Source organism: Vidua macroura, chromosome 16 (assembly GCF_024509145.1).
Source record: "Vidua macroura isolate BioBank_ID:100142 chromosome 16, ASM2450914v1, whole genome shotgun sequence".
In the NCBI taxonomy this organism is placed as follows: domain Eukaryota; kingdom Metazoa; phylum Chordata; class Aves; order Passeriformes; family Viduidae; genus Vidua; species Vidua macroura.
This window is the reverse complement of record NC_071586.1, coordinates 4835589-4844470: the sequence shown is the minus strand read 5'-3', so window position 1 is coordinate 4844470 and position 8882 is coordinate 4835589. Positions and strand designations below refer to the sequence as shown.

General features: G+C 39.1%; 2 long non-coding RNA genes across 2 annotated transcripts; one reads left to right on the top strand and one right to left on the bottom strand.

The window, feature by feature from the left end:
• Positions 1–743: 743 nt before the first annotated feature.
• Positions 744–3062, bottom strand: LOC128815461 (uncharacterized). Its single transcript, XR_008439647.1, has 3 exons — positions 2962–3062; positions 1524–1636; positions 744–820 (listed from the first exon to the last, which is right to left on the bottom strand). It is a non-coding gene; the product is annotated as an uncharacterized LOC128815461 (long non-coding RNA).
• A 79-nt stretch (positions 3063–3141) lies between these two features.
• LOC128815448 (uncharacterized) lies at positions 3142–6415 on the top strand. The gene is made up of 3 exons (XR_008439645.1): positions 3142–3297; positions 6116–6206; positions 6289–6415. It is a non-coding gene; the product is annotated as an uncharacterized LOC128815448 (long non-coding RNA).
• Positions 6416–8882: the final 2467 nt, after the last annotated feature.

Below are 8882 nucleotides of genomic sequence, written 5' to 3'. Positions count from 1 at the left end.
ATTCTTGTATTTGCCTGCTTCCTCCAGAAGTGTTTAGCCTTTCCCATCAAATATCTCTCAACTGTCGGTGAAAGACACCAATGTACTCAACAGGAAGAGTGAAATGCCTTTCTCTGTCTCCCTCTTCTCTCTTTCCAGCACACCAGGATGTCAGATCTGAAGAGAAATTTATGTATTTCCATAGTGGAGGGGATGGGGACTTGTGTCATGGATTGATCACCACAACAAACAGAGGCCGTAGTTCCTCTGGGACATTCTCACCCAGTACAGGCAGTTTTGCAAAAATTGCAGGAAAATGATGCCATAAAAATGGAACAAACCGATCCAAACCCACAAAAATCCCACAAAACCTAGGAAAAAAAAAAAAAGAAAAGTTTTGCACAGTCCTGGACCTGAGCTTTACATCCAGAACTTGCCTTGTAACTGAAATTGTTTTTACACCAGATAGTTGGCTAGCTTATAGCCTTTAAAATATCTTACTCATCTCTGTACCTCCTAAGAGGTAATAGAAAGAATGAAATAGGTAATAGAAAAAAATGAGATAGGCATATATTCATTTCTATGACATTCCCTTAAATGTTAATATTTTAGTCTGCATTTTAAAAACACCATTTAGCAAAGATGAAGACACAAAAATTTGCAAAAAAAAAAAAAAAAAAAGAAAAAAGGCAGATTAGTCAGTGAAGATTAAAATTGCTTTGACTCCAGTACTGTAATTTAAGGCAGAACATGGTCAGACAAAATGCTTCTCTATAAGTTTATTTCCTCTCTCTCTGCCCATCTTCCCCTTGCAAGTTGTTACTTCATTTCACTGAGAAGGCTGAAATCAATATAATGAGTAGAAAAGCACTCAAATTAGAGAAGTGTGTGTCAAGTGGCAGAATAAAAAGAACAAGTGAGAATTCTGTTCCAGCAGAAAAATCTCCAAAAAGTCTCGCACACCATCAACGTGGATTCATTTCCATAAGAAACAAATTGGCAGCTGATGCTGATGAAGGCTGCCCTACACTTTACTGCTAATAAGTGACACCAGAGGCCTTATTACAAAGTATTTCTAAACATAAGAAATTCAGTAATGGGGCCCCCAAGGGCCACGTCCACAAAGGCAGCCCTGCTCCGGGCCCATGTGCACAGCCACTGGTTTCCAAGGCAACTAACCCCAGCACAGAATCCGTGCGAGATGTTGTGTAGGGAAGGTAGGCAAAGGCTTCTCAGTATTTTCATTTTGCCATAGGGCCAGAGTGCGAGCAAGCATTGCTTTGCCTTGGTCTTGGACTACAGAGTCAGCCTGGGTTTAGGTATCACCTACTGGCATCATCTGAAGACATATTGCAACCAAAAAAATAAAAGTGTGTCACAGCTGAGAATGCTCAGGGCATATTCCTCGCTTTTTTTTTTTTTTAACTTTTTAACAGTTAAAAAAGAACGCAGCACGTGAATGAGGACCACAAGCAGCCATGTCCCCTTCCCAGACCTTCAGGTAGCAGAAGAGTATCAAGATTATTTGGTTTGTTCACTCTTACCTTTGATTCTGCTCATGCTGCTGATAACACCAGCAATATCCTCTCAAGTATGGTGTCAGCTCTGCCTTCTCATCTGCCTGTCAGCTATCAGACAACAACTTTTCCAAACATATCTAAAGTAGGGGGGAAATAACTATAGACCTCCTAAAACATGCCCAAACCATTATCCATTTTCATGGCAGTTCAAGAATCACTTAGCTCATTTGGAAATTTTCAGGCTTTTTGTAAATGCCAAGGTTGTTTACAACGTTAACCTTAGAAAGCCAGGAAAGATAGAACACCAGGATTCCATAAAAAAATACATCTCTTTAAACTAGAAGTAAACAAATCCTGCATTAGACTACTTGAGCATTCATGCCATAACAGGACAAACCTTAAAATAACTTTCCTTGGTATTCCCAGGCCAAGTCTCTGCAGAAAAGAAAGCTGTCTTTCCTGCACAAATATGGTAAACCACCCTCTCCTGAGCTCACAGCTGCACAGGAGTTAACAATGCACATTTCTGCTTTAACTGTAAGGCTACGTTTAATTAATTAGTAAAGCACTGACTTATCCCAGAGGAAGGAGCAGAAACAACATCTCTTTACCCCCTGGTTAGCAGTTTTGGAGGTAACACACACCACTGTCACCACCTGAGAGCCACCAGCAGTGCAGACCTGGCACAGGCACCTGCTTGCAGGGTGATTTCCAAGGCCAGTGTCCTTAAAGGACAGATGGGGAAGGACTCCCCACACTTCCTCCCAGAGCAGTCTCATAGCATCACTCTTGTAAGCTCAAAAAGCACATTACCTACATTTCATTAAAAACAAATCCTGGGAGAGGTTATTTTCCTTTCAAGAAACCAAGCAAGAAATAAGATTATAGGTACTAAAACACCTGCAGTGTATATTAAATTCACTGAAGTTTTGATTAAACATCAGCTCTGCTTCATAGCGGGAGGAAAAAAACTCACTCATGTACAAAGAGCCCCCCCTTTTGTCTTTTCCTCACCTCAGAATCTCATGATTTGTTTTTTTCAGTATAGCATTTTGGATATCTTTAAAACAATATACCTCATGTTTATAGCCACAAACCTGTTATTCACTGGGGTTCTTCTAGCTAGGCATCTCATTTTTATGGTCTCTGGAGAGGCAGCTGCCTTCTCCATGGATCAATGTATTGGAAACCATCCCAAACCAAACAGGAGGAGGCTCCTCACCCTTGCAGCAGAACTATCAGATCTGGGATACACCTGGTGACTTGCAATGCCACTGTCTTTCCACTTACACTGCAGGAGCACCAAACTCTCAGCACTGCCTGGCAAATTTAATTACTGCAGGTGGTTCTGTGCAAGTGATGCTCCAGGTATTACTGCTAACTCTGTCCAGAAAGGCAGCGGTCTTCCCCTCTTAAAGATCATCTGCAAACCAGAATCTGAATAATGAAAGCTAACACATACAGCTAAGAGAGAGCTCCGAGAGCTCTCTGTGCAGCAGAGAAGCAGAGGCACAATGAAATGTGGAAGTAACCCAGAAAATGCAGGCTCAGGCCCCAGGTGGCCCCACCAGCACCCCCAGGACCAGCAGCATCCAACGCCCCGGTGTCACAGAGCGCTGGTCCCCGTCACCAAAGCATCTGTTCCAGCATGGCAGCACATTCAGAAACAAACTACTCTCTGCTTTTCCACCTTTCCCAGAGCCCACAGGGCTGCCAATGAACCAGCAGGGCTCCAGAAACAAATCAATGCCTGGCTCTCTTCCCAAAGACGATTCCTAGCTGTGTTACCATTGACGAGGTAAGTGCTGCTGTCACAGCCTGTCAGGTGGCAAATTCACACAGGGCTTTGCCACCCAGCCACCAGCGGGGGGATCCTCTGCCTAACGAGGAGAGCAGAGAAACTTTGGAATAAGCACTTTCTTATTCCCTGGAAACTTCTTATTCCAGAGTTTCTTGCAGCCCTCTGTCTTCTCAGCTTCTAAATGAAGGTCCATGAATCCTCCGGCACTGAAATAGGAGTATAAAACCTCAAATTTCTTTGTGGGCATTGCCAGCTAAATGGGAGCTGTCTTCTCTTATCTATAGTATGAAAGAAATCCTAACCTCTTTTTTTTTTCTCCTGAATAGAAATATAAAATAGCATCATGTAGTCTTATAGTTGTGAGGAAACTGAACTTTAATGGCTTCAGCACTTGACATTATTCATAGCTAGAAAGGTCAATTTTTATCCATCACCTGAGGAAGATTTCTCTGCTTCCAGCCAGTGATATTGTTGAGAATTTGCTACCTTTAAAACAAAGTTTCCTTCAAAGCCAAGAGTGTTTGCTGCTGGAGTATTATGTAAAACTCCAATCTACTGCATAAGCTGACAATACCAGCTGCAAAGGTCTTTGAAAACACTGTTCACACAGCATGAAAATTCTGAACAAATGGAAAGTTTTATAGCAATTCAATACACATAACCCTTGCTTTCACAATTCCAGTTGACACTTAAATATTTAAAAACAACAAGGGACATATGGGTTATTTATTCTCTTTTTTATTTTTAATTCTAGTTCTGAAAATAGTTTCTAACTTAGTTATTTTAAAACAGAAATGGCACCATTTTAGCACTGAACTTGTGGGCAATTCATCAGGTTGTGAATTCTAACCTGACACTTACAATACACCAAATGCTTTTTCAATGCTGCTGTTGCACCATCTGCTTTGATATTGCTTCAGAATTATACTTAAAAATATGTAGCTAGAAGAAAAACAAGGGTTATAGAATTTGACTACAATCTTTATCTTTCTGGGAGAGAGGATTAATCTTCAGTGCTTGAAAGCTTTTATGCTTTATAATTTTTGACAATATTTGAAAAAGACAACACAATTGGCACTGCCACAAAGATGTAAAAGTTTGCTCTTTTAAAGTTGTAAAATAGTCATGTTCTTGTTCAGTTATAAAGAATATTTTGTGTGGTATCATTTTTCTCTTCAAAGTCTAACAGATATTGATGGAATTTGTTTTAATTTTTCTTTCATGTGGATATGACAAAAAATTATATAACTTTGAAATAACAGGGTACAGTAAAACAGTTCTCTAAAGGATAAAGTCTGTGTTATTTTCTTACAGACTCTAAAGAGCAAAATTTACTCAAAATCTCACTTTTGTAGAAGGACATGCATGAATGGAGAGGTTTCACATCACTACAGGTTCATGCCATGGTATAAATATTGCAGATTTTACAGTTTCAGTTGAAAATTTTTACAGAATAATCAAGTTGCAGAGTAGGGAGGCAGACAGTTTTATGAGATGTACTGTAATTGTTCTGACCTGCTCCTGCTACTGATGAAATAGGGGCCATAAAGTGAAAATCTTACTGTTTCTTTGTCCTTGGTCTAAGTATGACCTAAATGTTGCAAATCTTATGACAAACAAATGAAGCCATTTCTGTATGTTAGCTGGCTCCGTTGTTGAAAGTATTTATTTGGAAAACAGATTTTACTAGAACTGTCAAGTGGGAGGCTCTCAGACTCTCCCCAGTGCTGGCCTCTGTCAGAAAATGCATCCAAGACTAGGTGGATATGGAGTATAAATTGCACTGTAAATCTCATTCTAATTCCTCATTATTCCAAGGGAAAACCCAAAACAAACCACTCAATTTTATCTTTCTGAACTTTTCTTAATAGTAGAACATAGATAAAGATGAAGTAAAGAGTCTTCATGCCTTTAAAAAACATTTATAAAATATAAAAAAGAAAGAAGAACCATGGAGATACGACCTGTGCTAACACATTACTACCTTTCATGGTATGTTTCTTTATCTTGGTATATCTTAAATGTGCAGGATGAAGAATTTTATTACTTCTCAAAAGGATTTATTCCTTAGCCTGATCTAAAAATTCTAAAAGCTCCTGAACTGGCTTTTCTTTTTATATTGTTTTTGCTGCAGTTTCCTGAAGTTCACCAAGAGATCAGCAGCAAAAAGCACAAATTAAAACAGCAAATACATGACACAAAAATAAAGACTACAGGGGTGCAGTTTTCTGTACCTCCTGTTCCACAGACAAAGCTAGTTATCCAAGGAATCAAAAGTTCAGACTGATGCATAAAACCATTTCACCAAAGTTAAAAGCACAAGGCAGAAAGATTTAAGTAGTCCAAACCAAAAAAATGCCTACTCATAAAACCAAACAGCTGTGTTGAGATAATTTCTGATAAACAAGGGGAGCATGAAGTACAGTGAATTCACTTGAGTTTGGGAAGAGAAGCCTGAGGGAGCATCAGACCCCACCCTGCCAGAGGATGTGCCCTTTAATAGGAAACAATGATTTTATTCATGGAACAGTTTTTCATTTTCCTTCATTCATTTTTTTTTTTTCCCAACATGGTTTTATGCTTCGGAATTTTCCCTCCATGTTAAGAGGGCAATAAGGACAATTAAGTCTGTCTGAGATACCAGTTCCTTTACACTTCTGCTCTAACTCTGACAATTCCTCCCATTATCCCAGCCTCTCTTCATTTCCTATCCATTGCACTTTTCCTCACACTCCTCCAACCTTGTTCTACCCATTTCACTAACACTTTTAAACAAGCACCTTGGAACACTCACCATTTTGTGCTTCTCTCTTAGGGGTGGCTAATGCTGATAAGGCTCATTATTTGTTCTGTAATTATCTCCTGAAACTTCCCGTTTGCTGAGGAAGAAAGAAGAGCAAAATGCAGTAAGATTGCTGACATGTTAAGGCTTCTGCCTATCATGCACTTGCACTTCCTTGCTTTTCTATTTATCTGTTTCTCTTTCAGAGCTCTTTGCAAGAAGGATTTTTCTATGGGCCATAACCAGTGCTCTCAGATAAGAGAGCAATAGTGATAACACTGCTTCCAAAGCAGGGGGTGGTTTATGCTCATTAAAAACCAAATTTCACATCCATTGAAATGTGTGATGCTAATTCAACTGGAAGCACTCAAATAATTTTTCAAAAACTAACACTGCAATGACTGAGGAGGGCTCAGCTTGATGGATTAAAAATGTTATACAAACTTCAGAACTCGGCTGTGTAGGGAAGAGTTATTCTCATTTGATGAGCAGGGAACTGGTGTGCAAAGAGATGACGTGATTTTCAAAGTTCCTGTGCTAACCCACCAGTATCAAACTACATCTGGGTCTGGAAATCACTGAGAGAAGTGATTTCTCTCTCTGGTCACTAAGCCCAGCATGAACTCGCAGAACTCTGTGCACAGCAAAGGTGCCACTCCTCTGAGCCTTCCATTTTTCATGCTAAATACCAGCAGTCTGTTGCACAGGATTACTCTGATGACTCAAGACTTACCCCCAAGTATCCCCAAATTATATTGTACCTTTGCTTATTTGTCTTTAAAATGTAAAGAGCTTCTGTTAAGGCTGCAACATGCATGCAGCTGTCTGGTATATTCTGCCATGCTCTTTGAGAAGGACCAGAGTCACATATTTATGTTTTCTCCAATACATGTGAAACTGTGCTAATTATTGCATCAATGAAAAAATTATCTGAAATGTCTTTGGCAAAGCAGAAGTAAACTACATAACATCCACTGCATATATAAACAAAAAAGACTAATCCAAAACATTCTACCATCAACTGAGGCTCTTGAGCATTTGTTAATTTTAAAAATTAAAAAAAAAAAAATAAAAATCCCACCATTTTGTTCCCCTAGTACAGACAAAATAAATGGCAGCCAAATCACTTCAAACAAAATTCCTGCACACAAAGCTGGTGACATAATTAAGAAATGTATTCAAGCTATTACTAATTTAACATAGCTCATCAATACTTCTATCAAAAAGCTGTTTATGGCCAACAGTGTCACAACTGAATTTATGCATTGTAAATACAAATATATTTTATTCATAGAAAATTCTTGTGACTTCAATTATGCAATAAGTATTTATTTGGAATTCATTATTTTTTGTTTGACAACCATCATTAATTCATGTCCAACTGATCAAACCTGCTGTAAAGCTTTAGTGAACATTATACAGGGTAAAACATAGATTTGTAGAGCTCTGTATTTTCCCTACTGCTTCAAGTGGAATGACATAATACTGTTTCACACGACCACTGAGTTTTATGTCACAGAAACATATTTCATGGCTTTCTATTAAAAGCAATGTAAATGTCTAGCAAACAGTTATTGATTTCAGAGAGCTTTAGCTTCTTGCTGCTTTTAGACTGCACAAAGTTGTCTCTGTTCTCAGTCCCCTTTTACATTTCTGCCTGAGATTCACATGCAGGGTGTTCCCTGCACCGCCCCTCACTTTGCAGGCAGGCAAATGCTTCCTTCCCAAACAACCAAGCTCTCAGCATCACTGCCTCACTTAGAAAGAGTGGGATGTTTAGAAATACATAGTAAATTTAATCTTCCTCCACATTTTTTCTTAAGCAGAGTGCTAAAATTTTTGTTGGAATATAAAGCAAGGTTCATATATTCCTGAACTGGCTTTTCTTTTTATATTGTTTTTGCTGCAGTTTCCTGAAGTTCACCAAGAGATCAGCAGCAAAAAGCACAAATTAAAACAGCAAATACATGACACAAAAATAAAGACTACAGGGGTGTAGTTTTCTGTACCTCCTGTTCCACAGACAAAGCTAGTTATCCAAGGAATCAAAAGTTCAGACTGATGCATAAAACCATTTCACCAAAGTTAAAAGCACAAGGCAGAAAGATTTAAGTAGTCCAAACCAAAAAAAATGCCTACTCATAAAACCAAACAGCTGTGTTGAGATAATTTCTGATAAACAAGGGGAGCATGAAGCCAGAATTAATGGACCAAAATAGCTATGCTGGAAATTAAGCCCAATTAGTGAATAAAATAATGATTGGATGGAATTGTACTTTCTCTTTCCCTTTTTTTCCTTCTATATGCTGAGTTTGAGATCCTAATTTCAAGCTGACACCAACAAAAGGCATGGACCAGAAGGAGTTGCTGTGCTGCACATCCAGGATCTGCAATTTCCCTTTTATTCCTATTTGGCCACAGTTACAGAGACACAAAGCCCAGAGAGCCCAACAGAGCAGAGAGCCCAGCTGAGCTCCTGTGGCCAGAGCTCCTCTGCTCTTTGCCTCTTCCTTTGGAGCTTTCTGGGGCTTGCCACTCATCTAAAGAGCCCAGCTTTTCTGGCCAGCACTCAATCTTTTGTTTTGTGAGCCCTTCATCAAAAAAGCAGCTACAAATGACATTCTAATCCAACACTGAATATTTGCCAGGCTCGAAACAGCAAGAACCACTGACTTCTGAGTTCACACCACTGTTGTCAGACTCATTTGTGAAGCTGGCTTTGGAAATTTCTAGCACCGCTCATAGCTACGCCACACGCTCCAAGAATTTATTTTGCATTTGTCAAAACCACATGTTCACT